The sequence below is a fragment of the Cryptomeria japonica genome, chromosome 7 (assembly GCF_030272615.1).
Source record: "Cryptomeria japonica chromosome 7, Sugi_1.0, whole genome shotgun sequence".
In the NCBI taxonomy this organism is placed as follows: Eukaryota; Viridiplantae; Streptophyta; class Pinopsida; order Cupressales; family Cupressaceae; genus Cryptomeria; species Cryptomeria japonica.
Genome location: NC_081411.1, coordinates 749,584,079 through 749,599,292, shown reverse-complemented (window position 1 = coordinate 749,599,292; position 15,214 = coordinate 749,584,079).

Sequence of the window (15,214 nt, the reverse complement as noted above, 5' to 3'; positions counted from 1 at the left end):
TCATGCAATCGTTTGTTCGATGACCTTTGTTGCGATGAAAATCACAAAAGTGTGAGTCACTCCACCAAGGTGGTTTGATTTGTGGTTCATAGTTGCTGATTGTGGGCAAAGAGATAATCTTGTTTGCCATGAGTTCTCTGAATGCTGACTCCAGGGATTGTCCTAGCTGTGTGAAGACACATTTTTGAAAATTGTTGGTGTCGTCTCGTGAATTGTTATTAGGTCCTCAATTTGTGGTTTTGTTTTGAGTATTGTTGGTGTTGTTTGTGTTGGGTTGACCTTGATTGGTATTCAGTGCATATGTGTTAGCGTCTGGGTTAGCACCTTTAGGATTCTTCGTAGCTTGAGGATTTCCTGATAATGCGAGTACTGGTTGTTTAGATTTTGGATCATGTGATTCATTGCCGCCTTCGTTTCCATTGTTTTTGTTTCGAGTCCAGAATCTAGATTTGTCTAAGTTGTTGTTGTTTTGGTTATTGTAGTTTGATGAACTTGTTCCTTCTTTGAATAATTTGAGCGTTCCTTTCTTGACACATGCTTCTTCTACTTGAATGCCGTTTTTAATCAGTTTAGTGAAAGACGGTATGCATTGGAGTTTGAGCCTGTAACTCATCTCACCATTCAAGTTGTCAATGAAAATTTCCCTTTTCTCCTTTTCAATAATATCTCGAGGATATCGTGAAACCATACGTCACCAACGTTGAAGGAATACCATGAACGTTTCATTATTTTTCTGTTTGGTGTTACAGACGTCTAGCATGGCTATAGCATGTTGAATGTTATAGGAATACTGAGTGATGAATTTGTTGACTAGTTCGTCAAATGATCTGACAGGAGGTGTGATTTTGGATAACCATTCCATTGTTTGTCCTCCCAAACTTCTTGGGAATAACCTCATCAGATAGGTGTCGTCATGAGCGAATTCAAGGCTCATGGTACAAAATTCTCTAATGTGATCATTGGGATCGCTTTTCCCATCGTACTTGTCAAATTTAGGCACGTCTGAATTTAGAGGAAAAGGGATCATGTGCAACCTTCTGTCAAATGGATAATGACAAATTTCATTTAGTGAATACCGTACTGTTGTCCCTTGTTGCATGTCTTACATTTGTCTTTGTAACATTTGCATTTGTTGAGTAAGGGCAACCAAAGGCACATTGTTTTGTCGAGGGAAGAGTTCTTCCCTTGCTTTAAACTTGGGTTGAAATGGTGTATGGAACGGTATGTTTTGCTCGGGGATGTGTTGCTCAGGGATGTTTTGTCGTGGTGTATGTTGTTCCGGTATGTTTTGTTCAGGAATATCTTGTTCAGGGTCGCGTGCTCCTCCTTCTCGTTGTCGTTCTTGATATTCGTAATATTGAGATCTCGTTCTAAACATGTCTGAGTCAAAGTCTTCAAGGAGTTTAACCCCTTTGGTTGTGAGCATGAGAAAGTATTTTTCCTTGTCATTTTCCATGAGTCTTTCCACAAGTTTTTGGAATGAAGCACTTTCTTGGCATTCCTGAAGAAGTTCTTTAGAAATTTCAATATCCTCTAGATGCGGACCTTCAAAAGGATTTGATAACGTCCGATTCATACTGGATTCTGCTTGTGCCTCATTTTGTTTGTTTTGTTGAGAGTGAGTAACATGCATTTTAATAGAAACTTTCTATGACAAAGGGGACAAAATCCTCTTTGATATGTTGCTCTGGGGTTGGTGGTTCAAATTAGGGTGTGTTGTAAGTGATGCACTCGTTGGGAAAGAATGTCGGATTGATCTTTCCTCCATGGTTTATGATTTGACTGAATGCGGATTTTTGACAATATGCCTTAGTCTTCAAAGGCTCTTTGTCAAATTCGTTGGATTTGTTCTGGATATAAAGTTTGAAAAGGTGAAGGAATGTTCGATGAGATTTGAAGAGTTGACGATTGATGTATAAAAATTTATTTCTTTTGACAAATTTGGAAAAACTTGGTTGTTGTTTCTTCAACGTGGTGTTACGATAAATATTCTTTCTTCTCAAAATATGGGGATTAGTCATGCATAAGGGATTCAATGGTTTCCTTTGAATTGTTTTGGATTTATTTGATCTTGTTTTGAAAATTCAAGTTTTACTTTATCAAAGTGAAGGTTTAGATGCCCCCTCACGACAAAGCATGTCAAATGATATGGATAAAGTTTCCCGATATGAAAACTTGATTTGACAACCTGAGATTTTGAACAAGTATTTTTGAGATATAATCCGTGAGATAATAAAGGACCTATTGGTCACTTGCGATCATGTTTCCCGATTTTGATAGGATAGATATGTTTATCGTGCGATTAGTTTTGGATTCTGGACAACTTTTGTTTTGACACGAAATTTGCTCAAGAAATAGTTTTTAATGCTTTGTTTTTGATACTCTGGTTTGATGAAGATGAAGCTGATGAAAGGATGCTCTAAAAAATGCTTTCTAAAATTTTAAAATTTTCCACCGTTTTGCCTCTATTTTTTTGGGTTTGATCACGCGCTAAAACAGAGACTGAATGCGCTACAAAAATTTCTTGATGTGCTAGGGAAAAGACCCCATGCACTAGGTTGCCCCCGGTTACGTGCTAACTGGTTGAGACTGTTAAAATTTGTTTTCTTTTTTGATTAAAAGATCATGCGCTAGTATGGGCCTTCCACGCGCTAATTGATAAACCTGATGCGCTAGAGATTGACTCCTACAAGCTAAGCTGATGTTTCAACGCACTAGGTTATTTTTCGGACGCTCTAACTATTTCTGACTGTTTCTAAATTTTGATGAAGCGCTACTGTGAATATTTTACACGCTAAAGATAGGATTTGATGCGCTAAAGGATGGTTCCGAAGTGCTAAGAAGTTGCTCTTACGTGCTAGACTGCCCTCTTTTGACTGTTTTCTGTGATTTTGGTGTTTTACCTTAGGTTTTTAATGTTGATGGATGATTTTCTGAAGTAACAAATGCAAACACAACACAAAATACATAACCATTTTTGCTTAATCTAAATGGTAAGTGTATATTATGCGAGGATGTGTTCAAATCCCCAATGTTTTAACAGGTTTGGTTACATTGAATACACTTCCAAATAGACTCTTTATTCAAGGGTCATAAGTAATACCATAGCCCACTAGTCTCGATACTCCGTCAGCTCAAACAGCCGTGTCACCCCCTAGAGGGTGCCCCTTTTTTTGCCTTTTGCCAGAAATTAACTCAAAGTGAATTGCTTCATAATTGAGTAGTTATCTTGGGAGATATATGGTGAGTGATCTTGGGGGCGGATTATTCCCCACCCTTGCACTATGATATTACAAATGTCTAGTTACTGACTCGGCTCAAGGTTTCTATTTCTAAGGTTTGTAATCAGGCTTCTTGTTCGACCGTCAGTGATAAACACCCTCAGGAGGCTTCCCAACCTTTAGAACAAAGGCTTTATGTATCTCGAGGATATTGGGGGAAGGCTAATCGCTGCATGCAACCGTTGAAAAGGACTTTCATCACTTTCCACTTTTGATTATAGTGGGTTGGAACACTTAGCGTCAAAGCCGTTTCCCACTTAGGTCGTTCCCTTCACACTGGCCATAAATGGCTTTAAGAGTTGATTTCAACCCCTTGGGAAGGCAAGCCTACTAAAGGGTTTTATTTACTTGAAATACTGAAAGCATAAGAGTAGTCTGGTTTTTTGATCACCCAGTTAAGGGGAGAGCATATACCTTCTACTTTCAAGACAAGACAATCAAGTTGTTATTTTTATCCTGTCAACTTAGTGATTTTCTAAGATCTATATGGAGATGTTGCTCCACAAAAACATGGTGTTTATTTTATTTCCTCAAATCAGTGATTATCTAATCTAGGAAAAGAACCTGGTCAACAAAGCAAAACGTCGATTTGGTCAACAAAAGAAAATCGGCAAAAGGGGAATAACTTCCCTCTTTGATTGTACCTGACTTTTGTGACTTGGTGTGATTCTTTACTTTGCTCAAATTTAAAGATGGATCCTTTTTATGCATGAACTGGAAACAAAATTCAGTCGATTTGACTGTGTTACCTTATATCCGATGACCATGCTACCAAATTTTATGTTTGTGTCAATGATAGTGCTCACTTTCATGGATCTTTTGTAAGATGTCACATCGATGATCTTTCTCACAAAATCATTTGAGACCTTCTTGTTTGGATGTTGCCCAACCAATGGAAAACTAGTGATTGCCCAGATTGCTTCCTTAGTGATTATGTAAGGTCTATTTAACCATATAAACTCCCCATGTACTCTTCTTAGAACATATCTAATTATCTCATCCTCAAATTTTAGAATATCCAGAATGTCGGTAAACCCTAGGTCTTCAATATGCTTGAATGTCGGTTTAATCTTTCCAGATTCTCCCATTAGCTCACTCATATACATGCCCTTAATTTCTAAAGTTACCAAGTCCTCGATGTGACAGTGAATATATGCCCTAACATCCTCTACATAGACAACTCCCTCCGAAATGCGAGAAAATGCTCCAACTGAATCTTCTAGGGTAGCCACATGAGGATACCTCTTGAAAATTGGCCTGGGGCGGTACTTGACCTCTACCACAGCCAAGTTTGCAACAAAAATAGGAATAGAAGATGATCTCGCTTTCATGTTTAAAGATAAATACCTTTTGATTTCTTTCGTTGAAAACCTCCAACAAAATTCTTCTAGTCGCCAGTGAGATCGCTCAAGAAGAAATTTGATTTCTTTGAATTGCCTTTGATCACACTTGGTCGCTCTAAAGTCACTCTCAATTCAAGGTAATTAATAATGAAGTGTATTTGACCTTTTAACCTTCCAGAAAAATCCTAATCTTCCATTGACATAAATGACTGCCAGTGAAAGATACCAAATCGTGCTCAGAACATATCCATGCCCGATAATTTTCTCCAATGTCTGGAACATCTTCCAGAATCTCTTCCCGGGGCATATGCAACATCTTCATGGATTTTTCCTACCCCTAAGGCATCTGCCTTAGTTACCAGATGAGTTCCTTGTCGGTGTAGGAGAAGCCTCTTCTGTTGGATAAGTAACCAGGACATTCCCATCTGATGATTGTTCTTCAGTCTTTCTAAACCATCTCCGAGTATTATCTTGTCAGATTTCACTAACCTTCTATTTCCCTTTCTCATTTGATCCTCTATTGCCAACTGGTGGATTTTTGCTTCTACAGAACTTAGCCATATGTCCAACCTCATTACATGCATAACATGTAACATTGTTCCTTTGAATTGCTTTTCTAAAACCGATGAAATTTCTCGACCTGCATTGATTAGCCATATGTCCAAATTTTCCACAAGCATAGCATTTAACATTCATTCTGTAGTCTTCTGTCTTATTACCAAACTTATTGCATTTAGAATATTTATTGGGAGCAGAATCAGGATTCTGATTTGCTCTGTTTCTACATTGCCTAGCCATGTGACCAAATCTATTGCAAACAAAATATTTACCATTGAATTTATAAGCATTAAATTGCCTTACCGGTGCCTTATGTTTTTGATCTTCATTAGTAGTACTGGAACTTTGTCCTTGCGCAAATCCAAGTCCACTGGAATCTCCAATCTACCTTTGTCTCTTCAATAACTCATCAAGTTGTGCTAAGATGATCTTGAATTTTTCTTTGTACTCACTTGAAGTAGTTAAATCTTCTCTCAGAATTATCATTTGTCTCTCAAGCTCTTGTTCATTACTCTAGGATTGTACCAAAACAGTTCTTAACATATCATTTTCATGAGTCAACCTACCACATTCTTCAAATTTGTTCTTTAGGGATGCAACAAGATTTTCTTCCTTCTTCTTTTTATCCTCAATCTCCTTAGACATCCTCATAGTTATAACTTGCATTTCATTTTTCATAACCATGTTCTCCTGACTCAATTTCTGACATTGTTCCTTAAGTACATCTTTCTCTTCATCATCCCGACTTTGCAAAAGTTCCTTCCTCCTAGTTTGAACAGATGATAGCCTCCCTTGTAGGACAAGAATGAATTCCTTAGCATAATTCAATTCATCTTGTAGCTTTAAGTTCTTCAAGCTTTCAGCATCATAGTCTTCAAGTGCCATCTTAAGTTGCTTCTCCAAAGCCATATCCATGGATTCTGGTTTCAGGATCTTCCTCAAGTTGTTAAACTTCCTCCAAGGCACAAGGCTCTGATACCAATTGTTGGAAACTAGTAACACTGAGAGGGGGGATGAATCAGTGTGTTACCAAAATGATAATTTGTATCCTTATTAAAACATGCATACACCAACCAGTATATCGGTACATACAAAATTGAAAGAAGTAAAGAAACCAATAAGCCAATCAAATAAATGAGAACCATAACACACAGATTTATATGTGGAAAACCTCAAAGAGGAAAAACCACGGTGGGATTTGTGACCCACAATATCAATCCGCTAGCCATATGAAGAGATATTACAAAATATGAGGGGCTTGCACACTGCTCAATTACAAAAGGAGCCTCACTGACTACATAAAATTCCAAACTACAATCCGAATAAGTGTGAACTGCTAAGATAGCATCTTCTATGCTAGTATACAATTCTGGTTTAAGCTTTGTTTGTTCTGGTCTGAAACCCTAAACTCTTACATGAATTTCCTCACATACACGATCTCTCTAATATATTTTGTATCATATTGCATTCACATATCCATAATCTCCTATCAAATGTCTCTTTTGTCTCTATATCATAAATGATATATCAAACTGTCCTATATACTCTATACAAATTTACATGCCTTTTGTCGGCTTACAAAGATATTTACATTATCAAATTGCATGTTGGCCAGATAACATAAATGCATAGACATTAAAATCAATTGTCAATGCCAGATTAAGGATATGTCGGCCTCCAATACCGATAAACTTTACTAAACCATGTTGGCCTGCATTGCCGATAACCAAAGAAATCCTCCTGTCTTGTCGGTGTCAGTGAAGTATCTGTGAAGAGCCTGTTGGTATACCATAAAACCAAAACATGAAGTCAGAACACAATACCATGTTTCCATCAATGACAACATAGTCAAACCAACCAATTGAGTGTTAATTGCCAACATTTCTTACCGATCATGGTTGGCTGGTTGAGACGGTTGAGAGGCTTAAGTCTCTTGGAAGCTTTCTGAGAAGGGGGATTGGTTTTTGGAAGGATAGGAATTGCAATTAGATTTTAGGTTGAAGGATTAGAGAGGATAGTGCAGAGGAGATTTGGACTGAATTGATATCTATTGCAAACTTATTTCAAGCTTTGGTTATTTTGCATTTTCCAGGTTGGTTCAATTTTCTCCTAAGTATTGTCGCTTGAATATTGTTTCTTTGTGATTGAATATAATGTAGGAATAAAGTTAAGCTTGTGAGCATGCTTAATTGGATCTGGTTGTTATATTTATATTGTTACAATCATTGTTTTAATTTTCTAATAATTCTCAGTTTTAAATAATGCGTCTTCTAGACCAAATACAATAACTAAAAGATAAATCTAGGTGGGTTACTGCTAGCCTAAACCTTATTTCTTATCCAAAAATGTGGGCTTATAATCTATTATATATTATCAATCATCTCACTATTTCTTTTTATACCTATTTGTTGTTATATGGAGCCTAATCAAACTCAAAGGTTAAATTTTCCTCGCTTCTATCGATGCAATTTCCCCCCAAATTATTTAATGGGGGTATTGGAGCAGTGCCCCCAAGGCAGGGTCAAGGGGTAGCACCCCTAGCGCGCTCCTTGTCGCAATACAGGGTAGGGTCGAGGGACAATACACTTGATGCACTCCTTTTCACAATACAGGGTGGATCAAGGGGCAATGCCCTGCAAGCCCCAAACGAATTTTATTATTTTATAAAGGCGTTGGGTGTGTTGGGAAAAATGGTGTCTCAACCTTGCATTTATGCGAGGTTACTATTTATAGTAAGTTTTTATTTGAGCACGAAATGGTGCGAAACTCTCCCTGAAGCTTCTGGTTGGCTAGATAAGCATTCCGGTAAAGTTGCGTCGCAAGGTCACAGCTAGTTTTGAAGATATTAAAGTTTTCGTCTTGGAGGGGTGCAATAAAATGTTTAAACTTAATTTTGGGGACTTTAGAGGCTCCGAAATGCCCTGAAAAGTTGCCGTAACCGGCGAAGCGGGTTACGAGGTGATAGAGAACTTCACGAGCTTTCCGGCGCTTCAAACGGTTCGTCAATCGGACACCCGGTTCTCAAGTTATGGCCTCCGGAAGTTTGTACTCCTGAAATAAGAAAAATAATTTGTATCGAATACATAAATGAGCTGTAAAAGGGAGCGACATGTGTTGATGTGTGCTTTAACATGTCATAGGGAATCTAGAAGGGAGATAAGGTCGGCTACACCTTATTGGGTGGTTTTAGCCCATGGTTTTGTAATACCGTTTGACGGTTTCTTGTATTGTATCTCGTATTTATGAGGTGTGTGAGATAGAGGTTGTGTGTAAGAGTCTTATGGCTATTGAGTTGCCTCTGAATCTCTGATTAGTGGTACTCCTGCGAAGAGCTTGCTCTGCAAGTATTTTGTAATCTGTTTTTGATTGCTGAATAAAATATTGAGCTGCTTTTGGAGGGTGGGGTTTTTCTCCCGAAAGGGTTTTCCCCACGTAAATCATTGTGTTGTGGTATGAATGTTATTATATCTATTTCTATTTTCTGTAACTGTTGTAACGATCTGAAAAAGTTTTGCATTACTCTCCTCTCAAGGTTAGTGTAGGAAGTTGTTTCCGCTACTTTACTTCCTTACAAGTGGTATCAGAGCCTGATCACCTTTGGTTTCAATTGTGGGCAGTTGGGTTTTTTGAACTAATCCAGATTTGAGTGGGAGCTTGTGCAGAAGACACTTTTTGATCCTGTTGCAGGAATATTCAGATGGCGAGTTCGTCAGGGAGAATAGAGGTGGAGAAATTTAATGGAAGTAATTTTGAGATGTGGAAGCTGAAGATGGAAGATCTGCTAATAGATCGAGATCTTTGGGATGCTGTTGATGCGAATGTCCAAAGGCCCTCAGATCCTACTGCGGCAGCTTAGTATGATGTTATGGACCGAAAAGCCAAGGGTCTAATCAGACTGTGCCTGGCAGACTCTGTTCTAATCAATGTCCATGAAGAAAACTCTGCAAAGAAGCTATGGACTAAGCTTGGTGAGATGTATCAAGTGAAATCTTTATTAAATCAAATTTTCTTAAGAAAGAAATTGTATTCCTTGAAGATGGAAGAGGGTGGACGAATTGCAGACCACCTAGAAGCATTCAATATGATTGTGGCTCAATTAGTATCCGTCGGTGTTAAGATGGACGAGGAGGAGAAATGTCAGATCTTGCTTTGTTCTTTGCCTGATTCGTGGGATTCTCTTGTTATGGCTATCGGTAGTACTTCTGTTGTTTTGAAATCTGAAGACGTGGTGGGTGCCCTACTCGGTGAAGAGATGCGAAGGAAGGTATCCATCAGTTCAAAGGAAGCCCTAACCGTTCGTGGAAGACCTAAGGAGAAAGGCAAGAAGAATGAGAAGCGCGGCAAGTCCAAATCCAAAGGGAGATCGAAATCTCCTGGAAAGTCCAAAGTCATTTGCTGGAATTGCGGTAAACCGGGTCACATCCGTAAGGACTGCAAAGAAGAAAAGAAGAAGAAAAAGAAAAAGTTCGATTCTGATTCTGAGTCCGACAAGGAAGATGGCGATGCATTTATTGCGGCTTTGGCGACTCATGCAGGTAATGATGCCTGGCTAATTGACTCAGGTGCATCTTTTCATATGACTTCCAATAGAGATTGGTTTTCTGAATATGAAGGATTTAATGGAGGTAAGGTGTACTTGGGTGATGATTCACAACTAGACATTGTTGGTCGAGGTAAAGTTAGAATCAGGTTTTCTGATGGTAGAATAAAAAGGATTAATGGTGTGCTGCATATCCCTGGATTAAAACGAAACCTGTTATCTGTGAGCAAACTGATAGATGCAGGTGTGCAGGTAGTCTTTTCTGAAGCAGGATGTAAGATGATTAAGGGTGCTATGGTAGTTGCTAGAGGTGTCAGGTTTGGCACTTTGTATAAGCTTGAAGCATACACTATTGAGTGTAATAGCACTTCTGTAAAAAGTAAATCTGCGGATACTTCACTGGAAGATTTGAAGGTTTCACCTTCAGCAGATGGAAATGGTTTTTGGGTACCTAAGGGTGCTCTTTCGTCTGAAGCAAAGTTACCTGCAGAGAAGACTATGTTATGGCACCAGAGACTTGGCCACATTGGAGAAAAGGGTCTAAGGACCTTGAAAAATAAAAACCTTGTTGAAGGTTTGAATGACTGTAACCTTGACTTTGATTTCTGTGAGCATTGCATTTATGGAAAACAAAACCGCGTTCAGTTTTACTCGAGTTCTCATAAAACTTGTGGTGTTTTGGATCTTATCCATTCTGATGTGTTTGGTCCAGTAGATGTCTCTTTGATTGGAAAATCCACATATTATGTTTCATTTATTGATGATTTTAGTAGAAGGACATGGGTTTATTTTCTAAAGAGTAAATCTGAAGTTTTTAGTCGTTTTAAAGAATTTAAAGCAATGGTTGAGTTGCAGACTGGAAAGAAAATAAAATGTTTGAGAACTGATAATGGCGGTGAGTTTTGCTCTAATGATTTTGATAGATTCTGTAAAGACTGTGGAATTAACAGGCAGAAGACAACTCCGTATTCTCCACAGCAGAATGGAGTTGCAGAAAGAATGAATAGGACACTGATGGAAAAGGCTAGGAGTATGTTGAGTGGTGCTGGTCTTGAACAAAAGTTTTGGGCTGAAGCTGTTGCCACTGCTTGCTACCTGATTAACAGGTCTCCTACATCAGCTCTTGTTGATAAAACGCCTATGGAAGCATGGTCAGGTCACAAGCCTTCATTGAGACATCTTAGAGTTTTTGGTTGCGAGGCATATGCACATGTGCCAAAGGAGAAGCGAACAAAGTTGGAGAACAAGGCTGTGAAATGTATCTTCATCGGGTATAGTTATGGTGTGAAAGGATACAAGCTTTGGGACCCTGTTGCACAAAAGGTAATTCACAGTAGAAGTGTTATTTTTAGAGAAATTAAGTCTCCTTCTGTTACATTGCAGCCAGAACAGACTAAAAAAGAAGATGTGATTCAACTTCCTTCTACACCTGAAAGAGTTGAATCAAGACCCCTAGATAGGCAAGAATTTGAGGAGAGCTCGTCTAGCTCTGAATCTTCAGAAGAGGAGGAAGAACCTCCAACTCAGCTTGTTCGAAGGTCTACAAGACATAGACAACCACCTGAAAGGTATTCACCTGATGATTGGAGATGTATTTTTTCTCTGAATACTAGTATGGATGAACCGAAATCTGTAGAAGAGGCATTAGGTATGAATGATGCAGAATCCTGGAAGATTGCTATGGAGGAAGAAATGGCAGCTTTGAAAAAGAATGATACATGGGATCTTGTACCATTGCCTGAAGGACGAAAACCTGTTGGTTGTAAATGGGTGTTCAAGAAAAAGATTGGTTCAGATGGAAGCATTGAGAAGTATAAAGCAAGGTTGGTTGCAAAAGGCTACTCTCAGGTTGAGGGTGTTGATTACGGTGAGATATTTTCTCCTGTTGCAAAAATGACGTCCATTAGATTTTTGCTTTCTATTGCTACTGCTTATGATTTAGAGGTTGAGCAAATGGATGTGAAAACTGCTTTCCTTCATGGTGATTTGGAGGAAGATATTTATATGACACAGCCGGAGCACTATGTGGTGAAAGGCAAAAGTAATTTGGTCTGTAAATTGAAGAAATCTTTGTATGGCCTCAAACAAAGTCCTAGGATGTGGTACCAGAAATTTGATACATATGTGTTGAGTTTGGGATTTGAACGTTCTAAAATCAGATCACTGTGTTTATTATAAATCTTATGGTGATCATTTCTTATTTATTGCATTGTATGTTGATGATATGTTATTCATTGGTAAAGGGAAAGGTATGATTTCAGAACTGAAGTCTCAGCTCGCTGCTAAATTTGAAATGAAAGATCTTGGTGCAGCAAAGCACATTCTTGGGATGGAAATTAGAAGAGATAGGGCGAACAGAAAGCTATGGCTAGGCCAGAGTAAGTATGTGAATTCAGTGTTACAGAGGTTCAACATGCAGAATTGTAGACCATTGAGTGTTCCTTTTACAGTTGGAATGAAACTATCCATTTCAGATTGTCCTACATCCCCATTGGAGATGGAAGACATGAGCAGAGTGCCTTACCAGAGTGCGGTTGGAAGCTTGATGTATGCTATGGTCTGTACTAGACCAGATATTGCCCAAGCAGTGGGAGTACTTTCTAGATATATGTCTAATCCTGGTAGAGTTCATTGGGATGCAGTCAAAAGAGTCTTCAGATATTTGAAGGGTACTTCAGAGTATTCTTTGTGTTATCATGGTAATTCAGTTGGAGACATGACTTCCCTTGATATCCATGGTTATGTAGATTCAGATTGGGCAGGTGATATTGATAGCAGAAGATCCACCAGTGCTTATGTGTTTACTTTGTTTGGTGGTGCAATTAGTTGGATGAGTAAGCGACAGGCTGTGGTTGCTCTATCCACTACTGAAGCAGAGTATATGGCAGCTACTCATGCTTGTAAAGAGGCCATTTGGCTTAAGAGACTGTGTTCGGATATTGGAATAAAACAAGGTACAGTGACAGTTTACTGTGACAGTCAGAGTGCAATTAGCCTAGCTAAGAACCCGACATTTCATGCCCGGACCAAACATATTGATGTTCAGTATCATTTTGTTAGAGATATGGTCGAAGATGGTAGGGTGAAGCTGGTTAAGGTGGACATTTTGATGAATGTTGCAGATGCTTTAACTAAGGCTGTGAGCACAGAGAAGTTCAGATGGTGTTCAGAGTCTATGGGCCTTATGGCCCCTAGCAATTAATTCATTGTGTTGATATTCCCTTCCGCTCATGCAAGGTGTTCGACAAGTGGGAGATTTGTTGGGAAAAATGGTGTCTCAACCTTGCATTTATGCGAGGTTACTATTTATAGTAAGTTTTTATTTGAGCACGAAATGGTGCGAAACTCTCCCTGAAGCTTCTGGTTGGCTAGATAAGCATTCCGGTAAAGTTGCGTCGCCAGGTCACAGCTAGTTTTGAAGATATTAAAGTTTTCGTCTTGGAGGGGTGCAATAAAATGTTTAAACTTAATTTTGGGGACTTTAGAGGCTCCGAAACGCCATGAAAAGTTGCCGTAACCGGCGAAGCGGGTTACAAGGTGATAGAGCACTTCACGAGCTTTCCGGCGCTTCAAACGGTTCGTCAATCGGACACCCGGTTCTCAAGTTATGGCCTCCGGAAGTTTGTACTCCTGAAATAAGAAAAATAATTTGTATCGAATACATAAATGAGCTGTAAAAGGGAGCGACATGTGTTGATGTGTGCTTTAACATGTCATAGGGAATCTAGAAGGGAGATAAGGTCGGCTACACCTTATTGGGTGGTTTTAGCCCATGGTTTTGTAATACCGTTTGACGGTTTCTTGTATTGTATCTCGTATTTATGAGGTGTGTGAGATAGAGGTTGTGTGTAAGAGTCTTATGGCTATTGAGTTGCCTCTGAATCTCTGATTAGTGGTACTCCTGCGAAGAGCTTGCTCTGCAAGTATTTTGTAATCTGTTTTTGATTGCTGAATAAAATATTGAGCTGCTTTTGGAGGGTGGGGTTTTTCTCCCGAAAGGGTTTTCCCCACGTAAATCATTGTGTTGTGGTATAAATGTTATTATATCTATTTCTATTTTCTGTAACTGTTGTAATGATCTGAAAAAGTTTTGCATTACTCTCCTCTCAAGGTTAGTGTAGGAAGTTGTTTCCGCTACTTTACTTCCTTACAGGGTGTTATTTTTCTATTGGTTGACATATTGTAACCCTAGTTTTGTAACCAACATAAGTCTTGATAAAATGGCTAAGGGTTAGGGTTTTCTATAGAGAATTTTGTAGCATTTTGCAGCAGTATTGAGTTGCAAGGGATTTTTGGTTGTAATCGGTTCAATTTACTGGATAATAATATTGGACTCTAGGTTTGATGGACGTAGCCCGAGTTTGGGTGAACCACGTTAAATTGTCTCCTCTATTATTATTTATTTATTTTTCATTCCTTTGTTTAATCATTATTTGCATATAATTGATTTTTTCTGCATGCAATTCCTAACACTATTTGCTTATTCTATACTTATCTACCTTCGATTGCCTTTTTTTCCTTCTTGTATCCTTGCACGTGGATCTTTCCATATAAGGTGGGGAGGGTCTCTACCCACCTCCGTGGGGAGTTCTCCATCCACACAATGTGGGGATGCTCTCTACCCACCTGCATGGTGAGTTCTCCACCCACACAATATGAGGAGGCTCTCTACCCACCTGCATGGAGAGTCCTCTACACATGCAGCATGGGGAGGCTTTGCACCCACTTGCATGGGGATTCTCTCCACCCATGTAGGGAGGAGGTTTTCCACCTACATGGGGATGAGGAAATACCTCCACATCAGGGTGGTAGGCTCTCATCCTCCACACCCAACCAGTCCACTCCTTCACCCAGCCAATTAAATTTTGTGCTTGGGTTAAATTTTTTGTTATATTATAACGTTTGATGTTTAGGATAGATTTTAGGTTTTTGTGGCCTAGAATATTAATTATCTTGTAATGCTTTGAGTTACAAAATATTTTACTCTAATTTATAGTTTTTGGATCCGAGAATTAGATATTGGGTTTTTTGGCCCAATAGTTATAAAAATATTTAATTGCATTGTCCTTGGTTACACATTATTTCTTTATGCCATATAGTTTTGGAGGTTGATTTAGGTTTTAGGAATCACCCTGTGTAATTATTTTTATATGATAAGGTTTTAGATGCTGTAATTAAATATTAAGGTTTAGTTATTGTGTATTAGTTTCATTGGGAAATTATATTTGGGAGGTATGTTCTTCTTGTCTAGTATTATGCGCAGTATTACTATTTAATTTTAGATTCATCCGGAAATTATTATTTTATTATATTTTTAATGAAAATTTAGTGATATACAATTTATTTATTTGTATATATATAGTGTTTTGATTACTATTCAAGTCAAAATTTTGTGAATACAATTTATTTATTTATTTAAATGAATTTAAGTGTTTTGGTTAAGTTCTTTAATTTGTCTTGAATGAAAATTTAATGAAATGAAGTTTAATTAT